Source organism: Canis aureus, chromosome X (assembly GCF_053574225.1).
Source record: "Canis aureus isolate CA01 chromosome X, VMU_Caureus_v.1.0, whole genome shotgun sequence".
NCBI classification, from domain to species: domain Eukaryota; kingdom Metazoa; phylum Chordata; class Mammalia; order Carnivora; family Canidae; genus Canis; species Canis aureus.
The window spans coordinates 109,826,307-109,841,447 of record NC_135649.1 but is presented as its reverse complement, the minus strand read 5'-3'; the positions used below and the strand labels follow the sequence as shown (position 1 = coordinate 109,841,447).

At 38.6% G+C, this 15,141-nt stretch overlaps 1 protein-coding gene across 20 annotated transcripts in view; it reads left to right on the top strand.

Annotated features, from left to right (window-relative positions):
• The window catches only part of CDKL5 (cyclin dependent kinase like 5), a 216,971-nt gene that overhangs the window by 113,103 nt on the left and 88,727 nt on the right, over nt 1-15,141 (top strand). The gene's annotated exons all lie outside the window — the stretch shown is intronic.

Below are 15,141 nucleotides of genomic sequence, written 5' to 3'. Positions count from 1 at the left end.
ATGTAGCTTCTTTTTTTCTTTTAACTGATCTACTCTTCATCAGAAGCCTCTTCCCACGCTACAGGGTGGAAGGAAGGAAAAGATGGGGACAACTGAAACATTAAATCAGCCAATGAACAGCATCTTGCTCTGACAGCCGCATTTATAAAACCCAGTCTGGTGGCTTATTAAAGAGTCTTTCAGATTTTCTTCTCACAAACTGTTTCATGAGGAATAAGTACAGTTATTTACTAATGAGATGTGTGTTTCTATAGGGCACTGCAAAACCTCTGAAACCTTGGATTGGACACTGCTGTGCTCACTTCCTGTTTCACATTGATTTTTACATATTGCTTTCTTGCTTGATTTTTTTTTTTTTTTAAGATTCTGTTTATTCGTCAGAGACACACAGAGAGAGGCAGAGACATAGGCAGAGGGAGAAGCAGGCTCCCCGCAGGGATCCCAATGTGGGACTCCATCCCGGGAACTCAGGATCACGCCCTGAGCCAAAAGCAGACACTCAACTGCTGAGCCACCTGGCGTCTCTGTTTGCTTGATTTTGTTAAAGTTTTATCTTGAGATAATTAGAGATTCACATGCAATGGTAAAAAATAATAGATTCCATATATCCTTCCACTAATTGCTTCCAATAGTAACATCTTGCATAACTATAGTAGAATATCATAACCAGAAAACTGCCATTGCTATAATTCATTGACCTTATTCATATTTCACCAGTTTTACGTGCCCTCATATGTGTGTGAATGCATGCACACGTGAAGTTTCTATCACTTGTGTAGATCCGTGTGACCACCAGTCAAGATACAGAACAGTTTTATGGCAAGGATCTCTTCTTGTGCTGTTGATAGCCACAGTTGCGCCCCTCCATTCCCCTCTCCCTAACTCCTTGCAAGCACTAATCTGTTCATCTCTATGATTTTGTCATTTTAAGAATACTATTTAAATGTAATGATACAGTATATAACCTTTTGAGATTGGCTTTTTCCCTCAGCATAACTCCCTTGAGGACCCATCCAAGTTTTTGTATGAACCAACAGTTTCGCTTTTTGTTTTCTTTTAAATTGCTGAGTAGTCCATAATATGGAGACACCACTGGTTATTCACCTCTTGAAGGATCTTTAGGTTGTTTCCAGGTTTTAACTATTACAAATAAAACTGTATGAACATTTGTGTACAAGGTTGTTGTTGTTGTTTTTAATGAATAGCAGTTTTTTATTTCCCTGGGATAAATGCCCAGGAGTGTAACTGCTGAGTTATAAGTGAATATATAGTTTGTTAAGAATCTGGGATGCTGTGTTTCAAGAGTGGTTTATATTCCCGTCAACAATGTATGAGTGATCTTGTTTATCACTGTTTTCAATTTTAGCCATTCTGATAGGTGTGTAGGTGATCTCATTATAGTTTCAATTTGCTTTTCTCTAATGGCTAATAGTGTGCTTTTCACATGCTTAATTGGGATCTGTATATCCTCTTCAGTGAGATAGCTGTGTCTTCTGTCCATTTCTAATTGTATTCTTTATTACTATTGAGTTTAAGGAGTTAAAATATATATATATATATTCTGGATTAAAATCCTTTGTTGGATATGCTTGAAAACATTTTCTTCCTGCTTGTAGCTTGTCTTTCCATCACTTAAGGTCTTCCACAGAGCAAATAATTTTAATTTTGATAAGATCATTTATCATTTTTTCCTTTTATCGATTGTGTTTTTGGTGCTAAGTCTAACTTTTTGTCTAGTTCTATATCCTAAAGTTTTTCTTCTTTGTTTTCTAAACGTTTTATAGATTTACGTTTAAATAAATGCAAGTCCATGATCTTGTATTTAAGTCCATGATCCATTTTGAGTGAATTGTTGTATAAGTTGTGAAATTTTAGGTTGAGGCATTTCTCTTCTCTTCTCTTTCTTGGCTAAGGATTGCAATTGCTGTAGCATCACCATTTGTGGAAAAGTCTTTCCTTCCTCCATTGAATTGCTTTGGCAGACAAAAATCAGGTGTATTTGTGTGGCCCTATTGATCTGTGTGTTTATCCCTCTGCCAGTATCACACTGTCTTGATTACTTTTCTGTAGCTCTGTAGTAAGCCTTAACATCAGGTATAGTGATTCCTCTCATTTTATTCTGCTTCTTCAAAATTTCTTTAGCGATTCCAGGTCATGTGCCTTTCCATTTTCATTTTAGAATAAATTTGCCTATATCTACAAAACACTTGCTGAGATTTTTTATAGGAATTGCATTAAAGCTATATATCAATTTGGGGGAAATTGGCATCTCGTTGAGTTTTCTAATACGTGAGTACGGTTTGTTTCTCAATATCCTTAGAGTTTCTTCAGTTTTTTTTTTCCATCAACATTTTATAATTTTTTTAAAGATTTTATTTATTCATGAGAATACACAGAGAGGAGAGAGAGAAGCAGAGACACAGGCAGAGGGAGAAGCAGGCTCCATGCAGGGAGCCTGATGTGGGACTCGATCCCAGGTCTCCAGGATCATACCCTGGGCTGCAGGCAGCACTAAACCACTGAGCCACCGGGGCTGCCCAACATTTTATAATTTGCAGGGTATAGATCCTGTACATATTTCATTTCCTTGGAGTAACTTTTTTTTTAAGATTTTTGTTTGTTAGAGAGAGCACACATGTGTGTAAATGGGGGTAGGAGCAGAGGGAAAGGGACAAGCAGACTCTGTGATGAGTACAGAGCCCCATATGGGTTGATTCCACAACCCAGAGATCATGTCCTGAGCCAAAATCAAGAGTCTGACACTTAACTGGGCAACTCAGGCATCCCTTTCCTTGGAGTAATTGTAAATGATACTTTGCTTTTAAACTTCTGTCTCCCATTTTTGTTGTTTGCATATAGAAATGTGATTGATTGGGACGCCTGGGTGGCACAGTCCATTAAGTGACTCACTCTTGGTTTTGGCTCAGGTAATGATCTTGCCGTCCTGGGATCCAGCCCCGTGTTAGGCTCTTTGCTCAGTGCAGAGTCTGCTTGAGGTTCTGTCTCTCCCTCTTCCTCTGCCCCTCTTGCTCTTTCTGTCTCTCTCTAAAATAAATATTAAAAAAAAGAAATATGATTAATTTTTTGTGTTGAACTTGTATTTTACAATCCTGCTAAACTTAGTAGTTCTAGGAAGTTTTGGTGGATTCTTGGGATTTTTTTGTGTAAATGATCATGTCATCTGCAAATAGGGTCACTGTTACTGCAATACAGTGTTCAGTAATAGTGATAAGAGCAGACATTCTTTTCATGTTCCTGATCTTAGGGAAAAAGTATTCAGTCTTTCACCATTAAATGTGATGTTAGCTATAGGATTTTGCAGATGATATTTATAAAGCTGAGAAACTTACTTCTTATTTCTAATTTGCCAGAGGCTTTTTTTTATAATCATAAATTGGTATTTGATTTTGTCAGATTGTTTTATTGTATCAGTTGATATGATCATATAATTTTTCTTTTTTACCCTGTTGACATGATTTTCAAATGTTGAATCAGCATTGCATATCTAGAATAAATCCAACGGGTTATGATGCACAGTTTTGTTTTTTAAGATTTTATATATTTATTTTGAGAAAGAACACAAGCCAAGGGGGAGGGGCAGAGGGAGAGAGAGAAGCAGACTCCCTGCCAAGTAGGGAGCCCAATGCAGTGCTCCATCCCAAGACCCTGATCCTAGGACCCCAGGATCATGACCTGAGCTGAAGACAGACATTAAACTGACTGAGCCCCCCAGGTGCCCCTGTGCAGTTCTTTCTATACATCACTGGATTTTATATGCTCATATTTTGTTGAGGATTTTTGTGCATGAGTTCATAAGAGATTTTGATCTATAGTTTCTGGGGTTTTTTGTGTCTTTGTCAAAACCTGTCTCTGTCAGGTTTTGATATCATTATATTAGTAGCCTCTTAAATGAGTTGGGAAGTGTTTCCTCCCCTTCTAATTTCTGGAAGAGATTGTATAAAATTGTTGTTAATTCTTTAAATGTTTGGTAGACTTCTTTAGTGAACCCATCTGAGCCTGAAGATTTCTTTTATTGGGAACTTTAAAATTGCAACTTCAATTATTTACTAATTATACAACTATTTAAATTGTTTATTTCATCTATGGTTATGTTTAGTAGTTTGTGGTTTTCCAGGAATTCACCCATTCCTTCTAAATTGTCAAATTTGGGAGTGTGAAGTTCATGGTAATGGCCATGGGATTCTAGGGATCTCTCCCATGTTTTCTTCCTGATATTGATGATTTTTTATCATCTCTCTTTTTATTTTTTATTGGTCTTTTTAGAAGTTCATCAATTTTATTAATCTTTTAGCAGGACCAGTTTTAGCTTAATAGATGTCTTTATTTTAAAAAAATTTTAATTATTATTTTCCTGTTTGATATTTCACTGATTTCTGCTTTTATCTTAAATGGTTCCTTCTTGTTTGAGGCTTATTTCTTTTTCTGGTATTGAGGTAAGAATTTATTATCGGTTTGAGGCCTTTCCGTTTTTCTAATGTGTGCATTTTGTGCTATAAATTTTTCTGTTGGTACTGCTTTAGCTGCATCACAATATTTCGATGTAATGTATTTTCTTTCATTAAGTTCTGTGAAATTAAAATTCCCTTTGAGACTTTCTCTTTGTATGATGGCTACTTTGAAATTCTTGCCAAATAATTCTGACATCTCTGTGTTAGCATCTCTTGATAGTCATTTTTCACTCATGTCGAGGTTTTCCTAGTTCTTAGTATGATGACTGATTTTCTATAGAAGCCTGGACATTTTGGATATTATGCCATTAGACTATCTTATTTAATCTTCTGTTTTATCTGGTCTTTTATGACAATGCTCTGCAAGGCAGAGGGCACAGATGGGGATGGTAGTTCAGTTTCCTCATTCTGCTTCCATTGATACCTACTGGGGAGAGGTTCCTTGTCAATGAGTTAGGGGAGTTAGGCTTCTTATGTGGCCTTCACTGGCACTACTCTGGCAAGGGGTTGGACATGCTCCCCATTTTGCCCTTACTGATGTGAATGGAGCCATTGTTTCATTTGGCTGGACCAGAGTGATTGGTTATTGTCTAAATGTTTTCTGTCATGCTAGGCTGCTCCTTGCTTGGTCTTTAGCTTGAGAGAGCAGGCTTTTGTTGGGGCTGTTTTTAATCTCTGCCCATGGGTGTTTCTGGGTTGCTTGTTGAAGTAGTTTTATTAAGGTTGCTTTAAAATCCTTGTCGCATAATTCCAACATCTGATTCATCTCCGTGGTGATGTCTCTTGTCTATTCTCATTCAAGTTGTGACTTTCATGGTCCTTGGTATGACAAGTGAGATATATATAGCTATATAGACACACACACACACACATATATATGCATATATACATATATATGCACACATACCTCCATATGCATATATCTATATATATCTATATATCTATATGAACGTATTTTAATTTTGTCATGAGACTCTGGACTTACTTTATTTTCTTCAGGAAGCAGCCTCCCTCTTGAGTGGTAGCCTCATGGCTGGGTAGGTGTGTTTGTTCAGCTTCCTGCTTGGGCGGCATCTCCCTGCCCCTCCCCCCCCCACACCTTGGCTCTTACTCCCACTGCCTTCTTGCGGAAGGGTGAGATGGACATTTTCCTCCTCACTTGAACCTGCTAATAGCTTTCCAGAAAAAAGTGGACCAGTGATTCACACTGCCTTATTGCATCTGCTTCATCCTGCAGACACCACTGTGGCAGAGGGGCCAGAGTACTGTGGCTTGCTTCTGCCTGGAGTGAGATGGAAGATCAGCTCTTGACTGGACTTGCCAATACAACAAGGCAGGGAATGGGGAGCTGTGCCTGCTTGTATGAGGCAGGGGATGGAAGATTAACTTCCTGCCCAGGCTTACCAAGAGAGGCAGCACAGGTTGGGAGTTAGACAGTTGGAACCCTGCTTCCTGCTTCCTCAGGGTGTGCGTGTGTGTTTGTGCACGCATGCACATGTGCAGAAGTAAAGACTGTCTACCTGCTCAGCCCTACTGAAACCTCAGTGGGTGGTAGTGCAGCTATTCCATTGATGTTTGCCTGGAGTAGGGTGAGTATTGCCCAAAAGATTTTCTCTTGTTAGCTTATCCTTTTTCTGCTCTTTTGGCTGTGAGAACAGACTTTTCTTGGCACTTCATTATATTTACCTTGTATTGGTTCTAGGTTGGAGGTTTCTACAGCACTCTTTTGGGGATTCACAGGAGACAGTGGGGAGACCCAGGGAACTCACTGCTGCGGTGTTCCTCAAGTCCTGAAGTCCCGAGGCACTCGGCCTCTTTCCCATCTTGTCTTCCTGTGCTTGGCTGTATGTAATATATAGGGATTTTTAGTTTCAGAGGAAGGCTCTGGGAGAAGTGGGGCTATTCCATCTTAACAAAAACTGGAAGTCTCTGTGTGCGTGTGAAAAGTCTGTAAATACTGGTTTATATGACAACATCAGTTTGTTCTTGAAATAAACCATGTATCAGGTACTGTGATTGGCCCTGGGGACTATAGATGGTACTGAGAGGTTGTCCTTAACTTCAGAGACCTCATCATTTTGTAGAGTTCAAAAGCCTGTGAAATAGATTTCAATTTGCCTCATGACACTCAGGTCGAAAACACAATTCTTTATTTTACAAATGAAACTAAATCTAGCTTTGTACCATGTGGCTTGTGGTATTGGAGCTCCTTTGCTTCCCAGTGACTGATACAAGCCTTCTTTGGTTCATGAAGTACCAGGCAAATGGGGAAGGGGCCTAATCCTTAAGTGCCTTGTTGTTCTCATGGTTACCATTGCTTGTTACTCTGGTTAGCATTAAATCTTTTGCCAGGCACTACCCTCCAGTGGGCATTGTTTCCCTGGCCCCAGCTCTCCAGGCCATGGTGCTTAGTGATCAGACTGGAGGAATCTAGCCAAGTAACACCACCGTCCAAAGTCCTGGACACCCCTCTGCCTCATGCAGAAGCCCCAGCCCTGTGATCCTCCCAGGCCTGGAGGAACATCAGCTCTCTTTGACATTAGCCTATTGGATGGGAAATTCGGCTCCACTGCCTTTGTGAGTGGGCTTTATAATAATAAAGACTGTTAGTTGTCCCTAAGGACAGGAAAAGGCACCCCCCCCACCCCTAGGGACAAACCCCATCTTCTCGGAGTTCCTCTTGAAGCATGCTTGGATGATTTGGGAATGCCTAAAGTAGAGCATTTTGAACTTTCTTCCTGATGATAGTGATGATGATAACATTTAGTTCATGTGCTGTTCTGAACACTTTACTTGTATCCTCTTATTCAATCCTAATAGCAGCCTCAGGAATAACTGACATGAGACCCAGTTTTCAGAAAAGGAAATTGAGGCACCTGAGAAGTTCAGTAACTTGCCAAAGGCCACTTACCTAGTAGGTGGTAGAGCCATGATTTAAATTCAGGCAGTTTGGCTCTAGATCTGAGGTTCTTACCCTTCTTCTGGATGTGTGACAACCTTTGAGTTTCACTTTGCTTTATTATTATTTGTTTGAAATCAAGATTGTGTCTGAAAGAAGTGTTTCTGGGTTTCGTTTCTTTTCTTTCTTTCTTTCTTTCTTTCTTTCTTTCTTTCTTTCTTTCTTTCTTTCTTTCTTTCTTTCTAAGATTATTTATTTATTTATTCACGACAGACACAGAGAGAGAGGCAGAGAGACAGGCAGAGGGAGATGCAGGCTCCATGCAGGGAGCCCGACATGGGACTCGATCCTGGGACTCCGGGATCACTCCCCAAGCCGAAGGCAGATAGATGCTCAACCGCTGAGCCACCCAGGCGTCCCCATATCTTATATTTTAAATTGTTTGGAATATAGCCTTCTAATAATCAGATTTTTAAATTTGTTTCAGAAAGTAAGAAATTATGATTTTGTTAGAAAATTCTCTATTTCCTTTGGTAGTTTAGTGTTCAAGAGAAAAATTAGCCAGGTTATATTTTATTATATGTGTCTATTATTTGTCACATTTATTTATACATTTATGATATTTTCTATTGCTTTAGGTGCCTTTTTGTTCAAATACTGCTAGTAGAATAACTAGAAGGATGTGATTCACAAGTCATTATGGTAATGATTTCCATGCCATTAGATTTAAATTCTACTTTAGGGGCTTATGGTAAGGTACTTATAATGTAATCAAGTTCTGTTCAGAAGAGATTCATGCTGCCCTTTACCTTCTTTTTAAGTGAAAATTTAAATTTCCTCATTTATTTAAAATGAGGAATCAAGTTTTGCTTACATATTCTGTGTACTAGGTAATATAAGTTTGTTCTATTCCTTATAAACATAGTGTTGAATATAAAATTTCTGTCATGTTGTGTTAGAGAATAATGTATAATTTCTCTTAAAATAATTCATTAGTTTGCATTTTCATGTCATTGGTGCTTAAATTTCCATAGGCACTTAAGCAGTATGTGATTTATCTGAAGCAGATCTTTCAAATTCATATTGATTTATTATCATTAAATACATTCTTTATTGATGTATAAAGGAATCTTTGTTAGTCCTAGCTTCAGAGAAACCACAGGAGTGAGTTTTAAAACTTCAAGTTAATTCATTAAGCAGACATTTGTTAAAGCACTTGCTGTAGTGAGTTCTGCTGGATGTTTGGGATAAAGAACAAAATAGGGCATGGTTCATGATTGTGGAGAGCCCATATTCTAGAAGAGAAAGTCTCATGACAACATAGTGATTGGAATGTGGTCTCTGCCCTTGAGGAGTTCATAGGCTTTCAGAGCATGAAAATGTCAAATAAATTGCTCATGTCAGAACTCAGGTGGTTGGTCTTTTTAACAAGATACTGTTTTAGTCTTTATTTTCTGTGATGTTTTTAGTTAAAATTTACATACATAATCTCTATTCTCTCTGTGTCCATTGCCTCATTTCTTCTCGGTCCCTGTAAGATTGTTAAGAGGTTCTTAGAGCAGCTAAAATACGTAACTCATTTAGCCTACTCTTTTGGAGTGTCTTTCTGCTAGGTCTTTGGGGTATAGAGTTATGGAAACATCTAGGCTTATGGATCTTACAGTCTGAGATAGGAAGTGAGGCTGAATGGCAAATCCCAGATTCTAGTGCAAGTATGGTAAGTGCTTAGTTGGAGGTATGGATAGGGTGCTAGGGACCACAAAAAAGGAACATACAAAACAAGCTGGAGGGATCTTGGAGTGCTTCCCAGAGGAAGGTTTTTTGTTTTTTTCATTTTAAAAGATTTTATTTATTTGTTTAACACACAGAGGCAGAGTGAGTGAGAGAGAGTACACACAGTCAGGGGGAGCTGCAGAGGGACAGGGAGAAGCAGGCTCCTCACCAAGCAGGGAGGCCCGGTGATGGGGTTCCATCCTAGGACCCTGGGATCATGACCAGAGTTGAAGGCAGACATTTATCCAACTGAGCCACCCAGGTGCTCCTCAAGGGAGAGTGTTAATAAGGAAAAAAAAAAATTAATTAGAAGTAGCAGGGTTGGCTTCTTGTGATTTAAGAAGTAGCTTAAAAAAAGTCACCTCTATGGGTAGTCTCTCACTCAAATAAATATTCTATTGCCTTGCTTTGCTTAGCACAGTACCTGTCACCTGATAGGAGCTTGGAAAATGTTTGTTGATTGAATAAATGAATGAATGAAGAAAGGATGAATGCTGGCAGTAGAGTGTAAGCAAGTATGTGTGAAAGTTCACTTGAGAAACCACAAATAATTAGGTGTGACAGGAGCAGGGGTTGTTGTTATTTTGGGGTTTTTCTTTTTCTCTTTTTTTAAGTTAGGAGATGAAGCATAGAATTAAAACCCTATACTGCAAGCCTTGAAAAGTTGACAGGCTGCATGGTATGTAATACATCTTTCTTTTCCCAGGTGATTGGCAGCAGAGTATGTTTGAAATATCTCTTGTGTGCAAACTAATGACCTCTCAGAGGCCTTTGGAGAATATTACTAGAAGCAGGTTTCAACTAGAATGCTTCAGTGATACTCTTGACATCAAATAACCAACCACACAAGAATTTTGTTCACGTTATATAGTGTTTTTTGGCTAATTCTCTCAAAACAGTGAACTGCTTGAGACTTCTATTGCACAGTTGTTTCAAAGGCATGGCCACTTTTGGGATTTTTGTCCTCTCCTCTTTTGCTTTTTCACTTAAGGTGGCTTTTTTTTTTAGGTCATTCAGCTTCCTTATGTGATGCTGATAAACAGTTCCATGCCTGTACAACAAGGTGGTACAATTCAATTTTGCAGACATTTTTGTTATGTAGCTATTATATGTAAGATAAAGTGCTGGGTACTTGGATTGAAGGGCAAACCAGACTTGCTCTTTCAAAAATATTTAGGCTGTTTTATGTTTGATAACTCCTTTCTTTCTATGGTAAGAGAAAGTGAATCTGGCGTTCTCTAGTCTTCACAATGCATAAAAGAGAAAAGAAGTTGTAATTAACATTTTTAAAAAAAGATTTTATTTATTCATGAGAGAGACACACACACACACACACACACACAGAGGCAGAGGCATAAGCAGAGAAAGAAGCAGGCTCCATGTAGGGAGCCTGACGTGGGACTTGATACCGGGACTCCAGGATCATGCCCTGAGCTGAAGGCAGGTGCTCAACTGCTGAGCCACCCAGGCATCCTAAGTTGTAATTAACTAGATACTTTGAAAATAAGTTTTTAAGAAAAGAAAAACTGTTGCTACCTATGTTGAATATAATTTTCAGTTTTCTACTGGACATGGTTACAGCAAAATGGTGACTCGGAATTTGTTTCAGATTTTAGTTGTACCATTTTTGTGTGCATGTGTGTGAGCGTATCTTATCAGAATGCATGATCATGAGGTCCCTAGAGGTAATCCAGTTCAGTTGTTTGAACAGAGAGCTTCTGAGTTTCTCTCACTCTCAGTCTTTTACATTTTGACAAAGTAAGCTGGAGGATCTTATGCCTTAGTAGCTTTAAGATGTTATATAGAACATAATTTCTGTTGCTTTTGAATTTCGGAGTTCCCTTAAGCATGTTTCTGTCCTGAAACCCAGGCATATTTCTCATGAATTAGAAGAAAACATGGTGTTTTGGCTTTCTTTACTGGTTTTCAGTACTCTCATTTTTCTTCTTTTATAGGAAAATGCAAAAGTAGGACCCAAAATGAAGATTTATAGATTTTAGATTTTTTATATGCATGTACAATTTATCAGCTTATTGATGAATAAAAGCAAAATAGAATCAAATTTTTTTTTTTTTTGGTAGAATCAGAAATTCTTAAGCGGTGGTTTAATAATCATTTGAGCAGTAATGTTTCTAACTTGAACAGAAGTTGTGAGTATATACTCATGGGTCTGGTTTTTGTTTTGTTTTGTTTTTTGTTTTTTAGTGGGTCTGGTTTTTGTTAATGCTCCCAGGAAGCAGTGAGCAACTTGCCTCTATCATAGGTAACTCTACTATTGTTAGCATTCCATACATTGTTTACCCACCAATGTCTGCAAAACTTAAGTATGCTGACTTCATTAGTATCTACACAATTTCCTGGAAAAAATTGGCCCTGAGAAAGCTAGGCACAGTCATTCCTTCCATCAATAAAGGGATCTGTAGCAACCGATCTATCATTACTAAAGCAGGACAGTAGATTTTTGTCTTCATTTGGACCATGTTTTTTTTATGTAGTTCATCAGTCAATTATAGTTAAAAACTTTTTTTCCCCCTGTCATTGTACCTGAATCTTTATATATTTAACAGAGGTAATATTTATGGAATATCTGGTGATGTATCTTGGATCAATAAGTTGGATTTTTTTTCTCCTTTTTCTCCTATCATGGTTTCAGGTAAGAGAGTAGAGTGAATGCCTCTTTGTAGGGGAAATTACTAAGACTTAAAAGAGAGATGAAAGGCAGCCATTCTGGGTGCCAAAGGGATGTGAGCCAAACAGGCAGAGTTAGGGCAGGCAAGTCTTGACATTCTCTCTTCCCCTGTCCCCCATTACCTCAGGGAACTGAAATTCTGTATTTAGAGAGGGTAAAGCCAAAAGTGAAGGAAGCTTATGCCCTCTTCCCCTCTTTGAACTGAAGGAACTGCCTGGCAAAGTTGCCTCATCATAGTGGAAGCAGCAACAGCAGAGTAAAATGTGGCATGCTGTGGTTAGGTGGAGGGAGAGAGGATTCTTGGGTTCCCTTCATCTTGTGATTGGCTTCTAAGGAATCTCAAAGTTACTGCATACTCCAAGTGGCTGGGTTGAGAGCCAGTAAACCTGTCAGTAGGAATGCTATGTTGAGGGGCAAGCCAGTAACACTGTAGTTGATTGTTAGGTCATGGGTATAAATGAGATTGAGGAGTCTGGATATCTTCACCAATTACAGCTGAGGAGGAGCCAGACCTGGGCTATAAGCCAAGAGCACATACCTGAGTCCACAGTCCCTGTGGGGTCCAACAGCAGCATCAGGCCAGTGTCTGGGGTCCAGGCCTATAAGGAACCTTGTCTTTTGGAGACCAGAGTCCCAGGGGACAGCAAAAGAGCCTATGTATATTTATCTGAGAGCCCTTCCCTTACCACAATGAAGTTCTGTAACCCCAATCCACACCCATTCATCCATCTGCCATCTTGGTAGAAACAGAAAATCTGAGGGGGAAACTGACAATGTACATGAAAGAGACCATAGGGGATCCCTGGATGGCTCAGCGGTTAAGCATCTGCCTTTGGCCCGGGGTGTAGTCCTGGAGTCCCAGGATTGAGTCTCACATCAGGCTCCCTACATGGAGCTTGCTTCTCTCTTTGCCTATGTCTCTGCCTCTCTCTCTCTCTCTGTGTCTCTCATGAATAAATAAATAAAAACTTTAAAAAAAAAAGAAAGAAAGAAAGAGACCATAAACTAAAAAAGACTGAGCTACCGTGGAATGCAAATTAAATCAAGGTCAGAGCTTGGGAAGAAAGGTTAAAAGTTACAGAAAACTAAAAGGCTACATTTTCTTGGCACATCTTAGTTTTAGTCTTTGAGGATGTATTTCCAGCGTTAAACTTAAATTTTGTACTCTTTGTTCACTATGGAACACAGCTTAAAGTCAATGATTGTCTGATTGAGGATGTAGATTGCTTGCATTTGGCATGCCTAATTAATACTATCTTCTCAATTGATCACTAGAGGTGAAGTTTTCATTTTCTCATTATCTGCTTATTGTTGTAAAATAAGGGCAAAATGAAATAAAATTTGAACACAATTGCACAGTAACTGTAGTACAAACATGATGGTTAACATTACTAAACTAAAATGCCCTCTGACAGGCATCCTTGCCATGTACTCTTTGAGATTTCCTTTCACTTGCGGATATAACCACAGTCTGAGTGTGGTATAGACAAAATGATTTGAGAGCATCTGTATATGATGTCTGAAAGAGTTATGTGAAAATCAGGTATCTCGAATTTTGTATGATTTATAAATACGGAGCTAAATTGTTTTGAAAGTCTCTTTCTATTGAAAAGAATTGTTATTTTCTCTGCAATAGGGGTTAGTGAAATTTGTTCTTTGGATACCTGATTTTTCATCTTAACAACTGCATTTTATTTTTTGAACTTTTTAGTAATTATAATATTAAAATAGGGTAGCAAATTTATATTGATCTATGAGATAAATTATTTTTAAATAATTCATTTTAAATCTTTTGAGATATAATTTACATATAAGCATATACCTTCTTATATACAATAAGATGTACCCATTTTAAGTGTACAGCTCTATATGAACTAATTTCCTTAATCATGGTTTCATCTTTTGATAGTATCAGCCACTGCCCAGGTTGATATTGATTCACTAACAGGCATTCTGGGCCTATTAGAAGTACTTACAGGGGCTTTCCGGGTATGTTGGCTTGTTTGTACTTATCAACTAAATGTTCCTAGACTTTTATGGTTTTTATTCTTATATTTGTGGCCCCAAGTCTCACACTATTACTGGATATATTCATTTTAATGTTCAAATAAAAAATAGTGGAAGACTTTAGTGTAGGAATTCCAGTGGCCTCCTTAAGAATGTGGCTTACATTTACAAGAGAGCCTCTCCTTTTGGTTTTTTCTTCCCACAAAACTGATGGTCTTTTATCTCACCTCTAGAGGCTCTTCCCTTCCTTCTGCTCCACATGGGCCCAAGAATTACCCTTTTTCTTTGATTTCCCCCAAACACCACTAATACAAAATGACTAGATGTTTGCAGCATGTTTGCACTAAGAATTTGGTGACCACGTTACTAAACAGCACCATAAGCACAGTGTTAGCCAGTTCTCAGATCTGCAACTATTTCCATCACTAGGAATGCTTTGTATCACACAAATATTAGATATTAGTAGTTATGTGATATCTCTGTTTTCATATTATGTTTTTCCAGGCTAAAGGAAATCTCACTAGCTTTGTCACAGAATGGAGTAGAGGTAACGGTGAAGGATAACAATCTTTATTTTGTTTCAGGTGGAGAAATAAATAAATACTAATTTTTAAGTGAGTAAGCCTTCTTATATAACTTGACAAATATGGGCAACCTTGCAACTGCAGCCATTTTATAGCAGTGCTAAAGAAGAAATTTTTAGGGGTGCCTGGGTGGCTAAGTCGGTTAAGTGTCTGCCTTCAGCTCAGGTGATGATCCTGGGACCCAGAGATCCAACCCCTGTCTGGCTCCCTGCTTGAAGGCTGTTTCTCCCTCTGCCCCTCCCCCTACTTGTGTTCTCCTGTACGTGTTCTCTCAAAAAATTTTTTCATTTTTTTGAAGATTCTATTTATTTGAGAGAGAGAGAGAGGGAGAGAGCGCACGTGTCGTGTGCATGGCAGGGCGGTGGGAAGCCGACTTCCTGCTGACCTGGGAGCCTGATGCAGGGCTCCATCCCAGGACCCTGGGATCATGACCTGAGCTGAAGGCAGACACCCAATCAACTGAGCCACCCAGGTGCTCTAAAGAAGAAATTTTTAACAGAAAGAAAGCAGTATCAGTTTTACAGTGCATTTTTATGATCTGTAGGAGGCCAGAGTAGCCAGATAGCAAAACAGGTTTTTAATCAAGACACTCTAATTCCTTCTGAGTTTTAAGAGCTTATTCAAATACTTGACTACTAAAGGGCTTCTGAAGAGGGCCAGATGAAAACTTTGAAGGGTCTTATATTTCATAATCTTCATTTTTTGGAAACTTTTTAAAGA